Source organism: Myodes glareolus, chromosome 16 (assembly GCF_982192425.1).
Source record: "Myodes glareolus chromosome 16, mMyoGla1.1, whole genome shotgun sequence".
NCBI lineage: Eukaryota > Metazoa > Chordata > Mammalia > Rodentia > Cricetidae > Myodes > Myodes glareolus.
In genome coordinates this window covers 22,840,590-22,854,350 of record NC_142041.1, presented here as the reverse complement: position 1 = coordinate 22,854,350, position 13,761 = coordinate 22,840,590, and the positions used below count along the sequence as shown (strand labels likewise).

The 13,761-nt window shown below is 41.1% G+C and overlaps 1 long non-coding RNA gene across 1 annotated transcript in view; it reads right to left on the bottom strand.

Moving 5' to 3' along the window:
- LOC146891421 (uncharacterized) overlaps window positions 1-13,761 on the bottom strand; it is a 46,995-nt gene that overhangs the window by 10,313 nt on the left and 22,921 nt on the right. The window contains exon 3 of the long non-coding RNA XR_014997291.2: window positions 2,279-2,496. This is a non-coding gene — a long non-coding RNA (uncharacterized LOC146891421). The remainder of the gene's footprint in view (window positions 1-2,278; window positions 2,497-13,761) is intronic.

Sequence of the window (13,761 nt, the reverse complement as noted above, 5' to 3'; positions counted from 1 at the left end):
TCCCTGTCCATATGAAATATATCTATGTACATCTGGAAAACTTAAAATATGACTATAAGCTTGACTATTATTGTTATTCTTCACTGTCACTTTAAGAACTAACCACGCTCACCCCAGCCACTCCTGACCTCGTCGCCATCTTAGCTCCTCTCTTTCCTGTCCGTCTCTTGCCGTGTGCACATGTGCTTTCTGTCTCTCTCTATGTTTGTCTATGTCTCCCTTTCTTTAAGTAATAAATGTTTAGCTTTATGTATAGCCTTATGTTCATTTACTCTGCCGTCCACCACATCCAGCCACCTGACTCTGCCACTCGCTTGGGGACCCTATACTGCTCTGGCGACAGCTTCTGCCTGGCTTGCAGGCCGCCCGGGCCATCCCAACATCATATTTCTTTTAAAAAGAACAATAATTATAGATGACTATCTATTAACCAATGCAAATTTCTATAGCATATATCCCTTTAAATGTAAAGAAACATTTATAAACAATATTTGGAAATATGGGTACAGTTTTTACCCAAACTGCTTTCTGCTGTTTTTTTGGATGAAGTAATTTTTGAGGAGTGTTCAAGGAAACCTTTCAGGAGGTCTCGGTGTATCAAACCACATTAGTCTGGAAGCAATCCACAGGTTTGCTTCTGTGGAAACAAAAGAAGAACCTCTTTTCCAAAGCAACATATCCTTAGACTCAAATTCTAAGGTCAAGATACCTTTATAATATACATGCTGGTTTAGCTTAGCAGCCCATACAATGAAATGTCTCTTTGTACTTAGCTCCTTTACAGTCAAAAGATTCAAAGAAGACACAATATTATACATAATCCAGACTCTCTGTGAACTTTCCATCTTTACGTGGGGCTATATGGCTTCTCTCTGACTGCCTCCTTTCTCCCAGCATTTAGGTTCGTTTTCCCTGTTTACCTAAGTTCTTCCCTATCAACAGGCCAAGGCAGTTTCTTTATTCACCAGTGGCATTCACAGCATACAGAGGGGAATCCCACAACAAGTAACACACATTTACACAGTTAAGGTAATATTCTGAAGCATAAACAAATGTAACACATCTGTGTCTAGTTAAAATAATATTCCACAATAGGTAGATTTTTAATGTCATCACTGCGAAGACAGGGACAGGTAGATCCCAGGGACTCACTGACCAGCTAAGCTAGTCTAGCCTAGCTAAATTCTAGGACCGTGAGAAACCCTACCTCAATACCTAGTGTTGACCTGCAGTCTCCATACATATGTTCTAGCACATAGATGCCCTCATGTGCTTAGATACACAAAATAAACAAAATACAAACAAACAAGCTACCTGATATAGTCACATGAGCCACATAGTTGTTGTGGAATATTTAACTATGTAAATATGTGTTACATTTGTTTATGCTATGGAATATTTAACTATGTGAAGGTGTGTACATTTGGTTCTGCTACCTCTATTAACAATGTGTTACATTTGTTTATGCTGTATTTGTTTAATTATGAAAGATGTGTTGCTGTTTCATATTGCCTACCTAAGGCACCTGATTGGTATAATGGAAAGTTGAACTACCAATAATTAGGCAGGCAGAGAGAATAAATAGGAGGAGAAATCTAGACTCAAGAAAGAAGAGAAGGAGAAAAAGGAATAAAAAGTACAAGGGAGAAATAGAGAGACATGTACAGGCCAGAAGTCAGGCAACCGCTAACCAACCATGAAGAAAACAGGAAAATAAGACAGGAAGGAAGGAAGAAAGGAAGGAAGGAAGGAAGGAAGGAAGGAAGGAAGGAAGGAAGGAAGGAAGGAAGGAAAAAACCCTGAGGCAAAACATAGGTAAAGAGAAACAGGAATAATCTAAGTTATAAGAACTAGCAAGAAATAAGAGCTTAGACAAGGTAGAGCATTCATAACTAATAAGTCTCTGTGTCCCCTGGCCGTGCTGGTGTATGCCTTTAATCCCAGCACTCAGAGGCAGAGGCAGGAGGATCTCTGTGAGTTCGAGGCCATCCTGGTCTACAAGAGCTAGTTCCAGGATGGCTAGGACTGTTACACAGAGAAACCCTGTCTTGAGAAACCAAAAAAGAAGTCTCTGTGTCATGATTTGGCAACTGGTTGATATCCTCAAAGAAAGCCTGCTACATACAGTCCAAGGAATGTCAACCTATATAATTAGACATAAGACTCAAATTAGATCTTCAAACTCAACTCCAAAGCCATTTCCACTCAAGTGAGATGTGCGGCATGGTACAAAGCTCCTCAGGTCTTCTGGAAATTTTTAGGGTAGGCTGCGCCTTACCTGTATCCATGAAGCCTTCGCAGACACTTTCTGATGTAGCAAAGGCACACAGGAATCTTCAGCAGAGTGTGAATCAGAGCAACCCTAGATGGCCATCTGCTTCCTGAATTGCACTCGTCCTGTGTTCTTAGGGCCAGACAGAGTCTGTTCCCATCTGATCATTTCTCCTGTGTCCTCGGCAGCCAGTCCTCTCATGCAATCAGATGGTAATGAGACCCCTGGCAGTGGTAAGTTCAATTAGAGGTTGTTCTACTTTTGATTACAAAAAACAGGGTTTATTGGCAAAAGTCCTCTAGACTTTGCCTAAGTTATAGTCCCAGTTTAGGGTGGAATTATTTAATATGCAAATGCTCCATCTCTCAGGAAGGGATATCACCTCCCTCAAACCCACCATTAAATGAAAATATCATAAATGAAAAATGCATGTGGCCACTTAATAATACATGGAAAGAGAGTCTCCTACAAATCTGTTTGTAAGTTTGTTTGTAAGTAGCCAAGCACTGTGATAGAAATATGCATGGCAGTGAGTTGAAGTTCAAGGCAAGAGGATGTTCTCAAAGGCAAAGTGAGGAGTCTGGCAGAAGTTGTTTTGAATCAATTATCCTTGGCTACAAGTATCAATAGCTTTAGCTTGGCCCAGCTTAGGACAGACAGTTCTTGGGCAGACATGTTTGCCTAACTCTTTTCTTTATAAGGTTTTGATAGCCTTTGTACAAATTGACTGTCAGAGTCTTAAGATAGTTTTTGCATCAGACAGACATATTTACATGAGCGAGCTTTCCTCACACTCTCCAAGATTTATTTTTGATTACGACTTGATGCAAGAAATTCCATTCTGATTCTGTTTTCACATTTTAATTTCCCCCAATTAATGACTTGGTATTCCTACCAAACATCATATATTAACCTCAACTGCCTTAAATGTATGCATACATTTAGCCTATGTTTGGGTCAAAAGTTTTAGCAAAAACTCCATTTTGCAGTAGAGTGTTGGATAGGCTGCATGAGGTATTAAATATAACAGAATGGTTGTATTGCCATACATTTACACCATCATAAAATCAGAAGGAGGTGAAGCTGAACCATCCTAAGTCACAAGCCTATTAGTATTCCTTACTACTGTATCTTCAAGGCTTGAAATAGTAAAGTGAAGCTTGTTGAGAGGAACCTGCTTTCTATGCCATTTCTACCTTTAGGAAGTTGCTGCATTCCTTGGCTTCCTTTGTCTTTGGAATGTGTCTCTCCAACTAAATCTCTGAAATATTAAGTCTCTTGAGAAAATTCTTGTCATTGATTAAAAGTCAGAGGAAAAAGAAGAAAACCCTCCCACTGCCAAATTATGGAATTATAAAAATATGTAAGTTGCAAGTTAGAAGTTATATCTAGCAGCTGTAGACTGTAAGTTTCTGCATTTTATATGGACCCCATTTAGAACAACCTCCAGACAATCGTGACCCTGAAGCAGTGTGTCCTCAGGACCCCCTTAGCTCGTGTGTCTTCTTCCTTCTCGTTCTCTAGTCCTGGCGTCTTGCCCAACCTTGTTCATTGGCTATTGAGAGTCGTTCTAAACTAGTTCTGTCGAGTTGAGATATGTGAACGGTGGCCGTTTGCATGAGAATGTCTCCCATAGGATCCTGTATTGAAACATTTAGCCCCAGTTGGTGGTGCTGTCTGGGGACACTTAAGAGGTACGGCTCTGCTGGAGAAGGTGTGTTAGTGGCTGCGTGAGATTGGAAGCTTAAGGCCTCTTCCTATTTCTACTTTATTCTCTCTGCTTTGTGCTTCTGCTGGAGGATGTCGGCTCCTGCTACCATGCCTGTAGTCTACAGACATGCTGCTGCCACATGAGACTGCTGTCCCTCCAGAACCGTTAGCCAAAATGAATCCTTCCTTCTGTAAGCTGACTTGGTCATGGTGTTTTTATCACAATAACAGAAGATCAACTAAGAGATGAGCCCTGCGTGTGATTTAAAAGTTTCTAGTCCCATACTTTAAAATGTAAAAAAAACAAACAAAAAGGTAAAATTTATTGTAATACGTTATTTATCCCAGTATATGCAAAATATTGTCAGTTTGGCATGCCGTCAATACTAAAAATTGCTAGTCAAATGTTTCCATCTTTATTTCACTCTAAGTCTTTATTCAAAATCCAATGTATATTGACCTTGCATGCTACATTGCCAACTCATAGGCCAGATGTGCCCACTGGTGCAAAAGGGCATGAATGTTATTAGGTATCCAAGCACTTCCTGACCGAATTTGAGTTCTATGCAACTGCAGAGAATCCGGACCTGGTATGGCAAACCTGATCAAAAGCCTATGGTTAGGGAGGTCATAAGCTCTATGGGGAACCTGATATTTTATTTTACTAAATGGTCATTTTGTCTATATGAATGCTTATACCCACAAGTCTGTGCGGCGCTCAGCCTTAGCCAGAGAAGCGTCCTTTTGCAGTGGGTGGCAGTCAATGCAGAGACTCATAACTGGTCACAGTGCTGAGGGGCATTGACAATGGATGCTCAGACCTAGATGGGAATCTGTATCAATCCCTCTACCAGTGCCCAGGAAAAGGAGAAGTAAGAGCTGGAAGGTGGGAGGAGTGTGTTAGGAGTTGTCTTTTAGACATGACATGATTATTGTATTCATAAAAACAGCTCGCCTGCCCAAGACCCAAGTGACACTAATTGGGTTCTGTGGGTTATAGTGAACCGTCCGTGCTACTATGTGTACTATGGTCCTGTAGCACCTGTACTATGTGTATTACGGCACTACGCCTATTTCTATTTCTATTTCTCGAGGCAAGGGCCTCGAGATTGAAACAAACACACAGAGACAGAGACATGGGTCATCCTTGAATTCCCCAAGAATGTCCCTTTATTATGTTCAGGGGCAGCTTATATAGAGCTCTGGCCACGCCCAGCTCTGGGGATCTTTCAGCTGCAGACTCATCAGAACCCACTCCCCTGCCATCAGGGTCTCGTGCTCAGAGCAGCTGCAGGCTGCTCAGAGCAGAGGAAAACAAGTTGTTTACAGAAAATTCGGGTCTGGTGGTCTGCAGTCCCCAACACTATAGCAGAGTGGAGGGGCACATGAAGGTAGGAGGGGACATGTCGGACAGTCGGAGGTGGGAGTGTCAGGGAAGATGGGGTGGGTATAATCAAGAAACATTGTATATGTATATAAAAGTGCCAAAAAGCATATATGAAACATTTTTTAAAGAAGACAACTGTTGGTGGTTCTAAGTATAAGTAAATATGCATTTATTATATTATAGATGTCTTTGTATAAAGGAATCTGTTCTCGCTTCCTTACTTGTTTGAAACAGAGTCTTATTCTGTAACCCAGGTTAGTCTAGAACTCACTTTGTAATCCACTCTGGCCTCACCCTTGAAGCAATCCTCCTGCCTCAGCCTCCTAAGTGCTGTGAATACATATATGAACACATATATAATATATAGAGAACATATATAATATATAACATATAACATATAATATAAAACACATGTGATATATATAATATAACACACACATATATATATATGATATATACAATACATATATACCTGACTAGAATCTGTGTTTAAAAAATTTATTTAAGGGGGCTGGTAAGATGACTCAGTGGTTAAGAGCATTGCCTGCTCTTCCAAAGGTCCTGAGTTCAATTCCCAGCAACCACATGGTGGCTCACAACCATCTATAATGAGGTCTGGTGCCTTCTTCTGGCCTGCAGACATACACACAGACAGAATATTGTATACATAATAAATAAATAATTTTTAAAAAGTTTATTTAAAAACCATTTCTATGTTTATAATTCAGAAACTGGATTTTTTAAATAGGGTCTCATGTAGTGCCTTCTGGCCTCAAACTTGCGAGGTAGGCCCAGGATGGCTTTGAACTCCTGATCCTCCTTCTATTTTCTAAGTGCTGGAATTCCAGATGTGAGCCGCTGTGCCCAAATGGAATCTGTGTTCTTGGCCACTTCGTTTCATTCTCTTTCTTGGCTGAGCCACTGGGTACATAAATAAAATTAAGAAACAGAAATTTAACAAGATAGCTCTTCAAATTCCAAGAGAATCGGGAAGTGGTAGCCCAAAGGACACAGACGAAGGTGGACCTTGAGGACATTATGGTAAATATAACACAGCTCCACTCACACAACAGAGAGACTTTTTACAGAGAGAGCAGGACGCTAGCAGAGGGGGAAATGGGAAGATGCTGTATGAAGTCTGCAAGATGGAAAAGGTCCTGAGATCTGCGCAACCTTGTGTTTCTACTTAATGCTGTTTACATATGAATAATTATAAGTTTAGGTGCCTCAATACCAATATGTTGTTTGTTTTCATTTCAGATGAGGAAAGGGGGGAAGGAAAAAGGGGGGCTGAGGAAAAAGACAACTGGGAAGGAAGTAGAAGAAATTCTACTAGTTTAATTACGAGGAAATTTTGCTAGTTTCAAAGAGGAGGTTAGGAGATTGTCCTGTGAGGAGCTCCAGGCCAAGCCTCTGTCCAGGAACAAAAGAATTTGGGCGTTTAAGAAGGACATTGTAAGATGTGCAGTCCTGGACTAGAAATTAGATCCCCATCAATATTCTGTGAGAGACCGGAATTAAAAACGGAATTCATTTTAATAACTAGGGAGATGAGTTTTATTTTTTCTTTAACTGTGACCACTGATAGAATAAGCTGCATGAACGAACGGGATTTGTTCGGCTGTATAAAATATGTCCTATTATGTCCTATCTTGAAATAACATGGTATAGAAGAGAAAGAGAGAGAAAGACAGCAGGCTCTAGGCAGAGCAGCACAGGCTATGAATGCCTCTTAATTATGCCTATGACTTTGAGCAAGTACTTGGGAGTCTATCCTTCAACTATAACATAGAAGCCATAATATATACTATATGAGCTGTTAGGCATACTGACTATGAATGAGATTATATACATACATACATATGATCACACTTATAGAGATTAATAGCTATATAATAGTCATGATTCTTTTTTTAGAATGCACACAGATCAGGGAGTCTGTTAGGGTTGCAAGATGCCAAACTTCAGAAATCGTTCTGCTTAAGAGAAAGGACTATGTTAATTTACTTTGCAAAAATAGAAATAGTAGATGGCTCCAATGCTCCAAATTTTAAAATTTCACACTGCAGTTCAAACTTCTCAAGTTCTTAAATTTAAAAGTTCCGTGTACAAAATAAAATTCCAATCAGATCAGTGAAGACTTGAAAAAACAAGTCACACACTGTACCAGGAGTGCAGAAAAATACTACCTTCGTAGATTGCAAAAGGCAGGGTGACACATCACAGCTCACGTACAGAATTGGACAAGATCTATCAGAATTTTAAATGAACATTTCCCGATGAGTTTATTGAGCTCCCAGTAATTGTGCCTCACAAAGAAATGATGTTGGCATGAGGGAAATTATTGCAGGATAGTTTACAAGGCCCAAAGCCTGCAGACAATATTCCACTCAAAATGAAACTGACAAAACCATAGAAGGCACATCCACATGACTGGCCGTGCAACCCTGTGCAGTCTGAGGTAGAGAATATCCCCAGAGACAGTCAAGATGCTGTGGTAGATGACTGTTAAGCTTACATTTGTTGGGTAATACACATTCCAAAAATCAAGCGTAGTGAATGGTGCCGTCCACAGTATCACATCTATATAAACAAGACAATTCCACACAGGTAGGACCACAAGCCAACCTGGTCTAGATAGTTCTTCACTGAGGCTCTCTGTCCAGGTGATTTTCCATTTTGTCAAGGTGATGATTAAAACTAACCATCAAACTCACTGTACATTTTACATTTTGTACTCAGAGTGTGAATATATATTCAATAGAATAAGATGACATTTTAAAGAAAAAATTCGATGTAGGGCAAGTAATTTGAGTCAGAAGCCTGGGTTCACTGCCTGGATGATTGCAACTGAGTAACTTTTCCTCTTTAGTTTGTTTCCACGGAGAAATATTAGAGGTTGTTCCAACATTATTATATTAGGGTGAGTTGCTTACAGGTGATATGAAGCTTCATCATGTCTCTCTGTTTAAGCACAAAGTATTGGGAAATCCAGCTGTTCCCATACCAAGGCCATTACCTGAACTGGAAACTGTTTTCCATTTTGGATTGAGGTCACAAAGGGCCTTAAACAGTTCAGAACAAAACAGAAGATGCAGGGATTCCACGCTTTGCTACATATCGAAATCCAGTGGCTTGCTTTTGAGAAACTGCCCCTCCTGTTCAGATTCATGATCTGGCAGAGGGCTGCTGCTTTAGGAGAGTTGAACGTGCACACAGGTCTGAAGGCCACAGGTGCAGAGGGAGGAAGCTTACACAGGCGTGAAGCAGAGGTTCGTACTCAGTTTGTGCCCAGGCTCTGTGATCTTAGGTGAATTAATTTACCTTTTTGGGCAGATTAATGGAAACGGCCCCTATAGGGAGTGGCACTATTAGGAGGTGTGGCTTTGTCAGAGTAGACGTGGCTTCGCTGGAGCAAGTGTGTCACAGGGGGTGGGAATGGGGGTGGGGGGTGGCCTCTGAGGTCTCCTGTGCTCAGGCTACTCCCAGTGGCACAATTCACTTCCTGCTGCTTGCAGATCAAGATGTAGAACTCTCAGCTCTTTCTCCAGCACCATGTCTGCCTGCATGCTGCCGTGTCCCACCCTGAAGAAGCTAAATCTCTGAAAATGTAAGCCACCCCAATTAAAGGTTTTCCTTTACAAGAGTTGCTCAGGTAATAGTGTCTCTTCACAGCAATAGAAACCCTAATTAAGACAGAAGTTGGTACCAGGAGTGAGGTATTGCTGTGATAAACCTGACCATGTTTTTGTTTGGAGGAATTTGGACTTTGGTACTTTGGGTTAGGAAAACAGTGGGATACTTTAAGAACTGCTTAATGGGACATATCAGTGAGTAGGCGCATGGGAGATTTGAACTGGGGCCTGGCTCAAAAGGCTTCAGAGGAGAAGAATGTTAATATGTTGTCTAGAGATCATTCCTGTGATATTTTGGTGAAGAATGTGGCTGCTTTTTGCCCTTATACAAAGAGTCTGCCTGTCAATTCCATTGGCAGAGGAAATATGGAAACAGTCTAGTGTAGTCTCTATTGTGTGGTTACTAGTGTTCATGCTTATAAAGATGTATAACGGAAGGAAGAAGCTGAGCAAGGAAAAATACAAATTGCAAAATTTGAGGAGAAAAGGAGTACCAGGAAGTGGAATAGAGCTAAGTCCTGAGTTTAAGGAGATAAACAGATTAAGAAATGGAATAAAGGAACTGGTGACCTCAGGGCAAGAGCCCCCCTGGCTAAGTCTCCAATTTGTGAAAAGGAATTAAAGAAAACCTTAGAGCCAGGTATGATAGTACATGCCTTTAATCCCAGCACTTTAAAGCAGAAGCTGGTGGATATCTGAGTTTGAAGTCAGCCTGGTCTACAGAACAAGTTCAAGGACAGCCAAGTTTAGGCAGCAAAAGTAACCATCCAAACCAGGAAGCTCGTGAAGATGTAACTGAATGAGGGGGCCATGTTTCAGCCCCAGCAAGCAACAGAACTTGGAGACTTTGACCACGTGGTTCTGTCTTTCGAGTCAAGGATAGAAGAAAGGGATTGCGTATGGAATCTTCCTTTGTGACTAAGGAAAGCTGCTGAGGTCAGACTTGTGACAGGGGCGTTCCTGAATGGAGGACTAGAGAGGCCATTGTGTGAAGCTGTGAAGGTGAAGCCTGGATTGCTTTAGTGATCTCAAAATGTTGGAGGTTCCAGAGTCATAAGCCACCTGTCAACGAGAGCTGCTAACAGGGAGTAGAACCAGCCCAAGAGAAAGAAGCGTGTTTCAGTCAACAAAGCTAAAAGGAGTTGGAGATCTGGAGTGTTTTGACATCAGACATGGAGAGGCGGAGTTTGGAGTTTGCCGAGCTGGGTTTTGGTCTTGCTTTGGCCCAGTATTTCTGCACTATGCTCCCTTCCCTGTGTTTTGGAATGGTAATGTATATCCTGTGCCATGGTATGTTGCAAGTGTGTGGTCTGCTTTTTTATTTTTATTTTGCTGGGGAGGTTGCATTAAGCTCAGAAGAGACTTTGAGCTTTGGACTTTTAAATAAGTTTGAGACTGTGACAAGACTATGGGGACTTTTGAAGTTGGACTGAATGCCTTTTTGCGTTATGATAATGCTACAAGCCTATGGAGGCCAGGGAGTGGAATGTGGTGGTTTGAAAGAAAATGGCCCCCATAGGGTGTGGCACTAGTAGAAGGTGTGACTTTTTAACATGGGTGTGGCCTTGTTGGAGCAAGTGTGTCGTTGTTGGGGTGGGCTGTGAGGTCTCTTATGCTGAAGCTATGCCTAGTGACACCGTTCACTTCCTGTCGCCCGCATATCAAGATGGAGAACTCTTAGCTCCTTCTCCAGTACCGTGTCTGGCTGCAAGCCTCCATGTCTCACCATGAGGATAGTGGGCCAAACCTCTAAAACTAGAAGCCACCCCAATTTAATCATTTTCTTTATAAGAGTTGCTGTGGTCATGGGTCTTAAAACATGATCTTTGAAACCCTAACTAAAATGCTTGTGTAATATCTGATGATTTTTATGACTTGAATGCCTTGGGGTTATCATTGTGGTCGGTGACACTCAGAACAATGGGAGGGAGGATGGAGACCAGTCAGAAAACGCAGTGCTGGTATAAATAAGGAGGTGTCCTAAGTCCTGACAAGGGCAGTGCTGGGTCTTCAGAGATGACACCCTGAGAAACAGTAGTAACAGGTCTGACCATTTTCAGCACTAGATGAGACTTTGCATTTCAACTCACTAAAACTTATTCCACCACGAAAAAAAAAAAATATCTTTGATAATGATTTTTTTTTTCATGCAATATGTTCTGACCAGTTTTCCTTCCCTCATCTCTTCTTGGGTCATCCCCACATCCCTGCACATTTAGCTCCACACTTTCTTTCTCTTCCTTAGGAAACAAACAAAGACAGAATGAAAACAAAAGACAGAAAAAAGAAAAGGCACAAGAAATATATACACAAACAGAGACACACACCAAAAACAACAAAAAATAAGCTCATAAAAACATAAAATCGGAAACCATAGTACATAAGCAAAAGACTAAAAATCTTAGTACCAGTCTTATTAAATGTCATGGGCTGAGACTGGCCAGGTGACTTAGTAAGTCACTTGACACCAAGTAATCGCTTGAGTTGAATCCCTGATTCCACATGATACAAGAAGAGAACCATCTCCTACCAAGTTGTCCTCTGACCTACACACGCACACACACATACACACACACACCTAAAAAATATAAAATAAATGTCATGAATCAATCTTCCCTATCTATTCTTTTAAATACTGGTCTGAGTTTTACAATTCTGGATTCAAGGCCAGGCATGGTTGTATATGACCTTAATTCCAGCATTTGGGAGGCGGAGGCAGGTGAATCTCAGTCTGATCTACATAATGCGTCCCAGAATAGCCTGGTCTTCCAGGAGAGCCTGATCTACACAGTGAGTTTCAGGACAGCCTGGTCTACATAGTGAGTTCCAGGACAGCCAGTGCTACATAGACACCTTCTCAAAAGAAAAAAAAATTAATTAATAAATTAAATAAAATTCTGACCCCCAAACAGAACTGGTTAAGAACGCCGTGCCATTGGCCGACTCATCCACTTGCTGTGTTTACCAGACATATAACCGAGGACATGCGTTCTGCTCATCCCCGTGTCCACACCCACACTACGCTAGAGGTGCAGATGCCATTCTTGTTATAAAGAACACGGTGCTAACACGGTTATCTGACCATCAGTATTTCCAGAGAGAACCCTTGCTTTGAACAATAAGACAAAGCGCGGTGAGGAAGATTAAAGAGAAGCCTGCGGGTTCTACCGTCAAGGCTGGGAGCCCAGATGGTGATTTTTGCATCCCTCGCCTCTTCTTCCCTGTGTATTTGGCCCAATGCTATGCTTGCACCATGTCTCCACAATAGCTTCAAGAAGCTATCAACTTGCACCTCAGGAAAAAAAATACCCTCTTTACAAATAGCTTCCAGAATCAACCTCAGGATCGTTCACCTGTCTGCCCCAACCCAAACTTGGTGGCTAACAATATGGGCCAGTCTGATTGGCCACAAGCTCCACCCAGAGACTATGTACTGGGAAACAAGGTGCTGTGTACCATTCGTAGGCAGAATGAGGAAGAGGATGTAGAGGAGGAATGACAGCTTTGATAAGACAGAAGTACCTGGACTTAGCGCCTGCATGGGATGGGTAAGAATTAAATGGAAGCAGCCTAGGTCCTGGAAAGGAGAATTAGCCTCACAGATATCCACATAGTTAAACATTTTCATTCAGAAACCGTGTGCACTGGGGGAAAAAATAAACTAAATCAGCAGGAAGGAAATGATGAGGCCCCTTCCATGAATATCACCTGACCCACATCATTCTCAGGACCAATGCCAGTCATCAGTGTTTGTACTTCATATAGTGACCGTCTTAGGATTAGGAACCAGTGTTTTTCCTTAATATAGCGACCATTTTATCATTAGGAATTAGTGTTTTTACTTCATATAGTGACCATTTTAAGATTAGGAATTCTGGCACATTGTAGCAATCACAGATAACTATTTTATGCAGTTATGTAATATAATACTTGTGAGGAGATTGTTAATCATGGAAAAAATTTTCATAGTAATATTAGTTATAAAAGTGAATATAATATAGAACTGATTGTATAAAATATACATTCAAAAGACTTAAACGTTAAAATGTTATGGCCAGCTGACCACAGATGATGAATTTCTTTTTTTCATTAATACAATACCTAAGCAACAATAATGAACAGGATTGATTTTTAATGCTGGCCAAAACCAAACCAATTGTTTAAAAGTCACAGTCATAAATATTATAGGGCATTACAGTGACTATCTTTGAGTGAGTAGAATTGTGTGTTTCATTCTTTGTAGTTTCTTATTGTCTGGTAGTAAGGGATCATAGATGTGAGAAAAGGAAGAAAACAATGAAAAATACGTTCTGAAAGGAAATGCCATTTTTGGAGCATATAAATGCAACAATTGATTCAAAGCATTTTGTCTTACTTCCCTAATCCTCTGCCGCCCAACTCTTTGTATCTTAAAATAATAGACCACTATCAGATTTCGCCTCATAGAAAGCCATCCCTTGCAGCACTGGAAGCCACAAACAGCAGGAAGTCACAAGCTCTGAGCTGTGCATTTGCAAAATGCATGAAGTCAGGAGTCAGCATGAGCAATGTTCCCCAAGACAGAACAATGCACAGAGCCCCCACCTACAGAATGCCTTACCAGTGAGCCATCGATGTGGCTGATGTCACAAGAGGCAAAAGGAGTCTGCAGGTCCTTTGAAAGACGAGCATTCAACTTCAGGAAGCTAGCATAAGAGAGCTCAAAAGAGTCTGGAAATGACATTTTCTATAGTATATCCCCATTGTCAGACAGTGAG